This window comes from Bison bison, unplaced genomic scaffold (genome assembly GCF_000754665.1).
Source record: "Bison bison bison isolate TAMUID 2011002044 unplaced genomic scaffold, Bison_UMD1.0 scf7180017864516, whole genome shotgun sequence".
Lineage (NCBI taxonomy): Eukaryota > Metazoa > Chordata > Mammalia > Artiodactyla > Bovidae > Bison > Bison bison.
Window position 1 is genome coordinate 2898219 of NW_011495069.1, and position 677 is coordinate 2898895.

A 677-nucleotide genomic window follows, 5' to 3' on the forward strand; every position below is an offset into this window, starting at 1 on the left:
CCCTGCCTGCAGCCCCCTGCCCTGTCCTGGATGTGCAGAGCCTTGGGGTTGTGGGTTTGTTTTTTTTTTATTTCTTTATAATTGGAGGATAATTGTTTTATAATATTGTGTTGGTTTCTGCCACACATCAGCATGAATCAGCCATAAGTACACATGTGTCCTGTGATGACTGGAGGGGTGGGATGGAGTGGGAAGCAGGACTCGGGGCCTTGGGGTTTGAAGAAGCAGAGTCCCATGGACAGAAAGATCCATATCACCCTTTACAGAGGCCACTCTGGCAGCTGCTTGGATGGTGTTTTAGGGGCAGGGGGAACCTGGAGGGGCCTGGTGAGTGGTCATGAAGGGAGAACCTGCTTGCCCCGCCCCTAGACCCTTCCCCCAGTACCCACCGCTTTGCCCCAAACACACACACCCCCTGTCGGCTCCCTGGCCTTGGTTTTTCCTAAGATCTCAATCCACCCTCAGAGGAGACAGCTGGGGAGATTCAGAAGGTCCAAGAGGCAAGTGGTAGCTAGGGGTGAGGCCAAGCCCCTTCCTCTTCCAGGAGTGCTTTAAAGGCTCCAGGGGGGGTCGGGGCTGTGGCCAGTGGACCTGGGGGGCCTTCCCCAGAGCTCAAGATGCAGGGGGACAGGCTACAGTCTCGCCCTCGCATCTGGACAGATGACGCAGGTGATTCT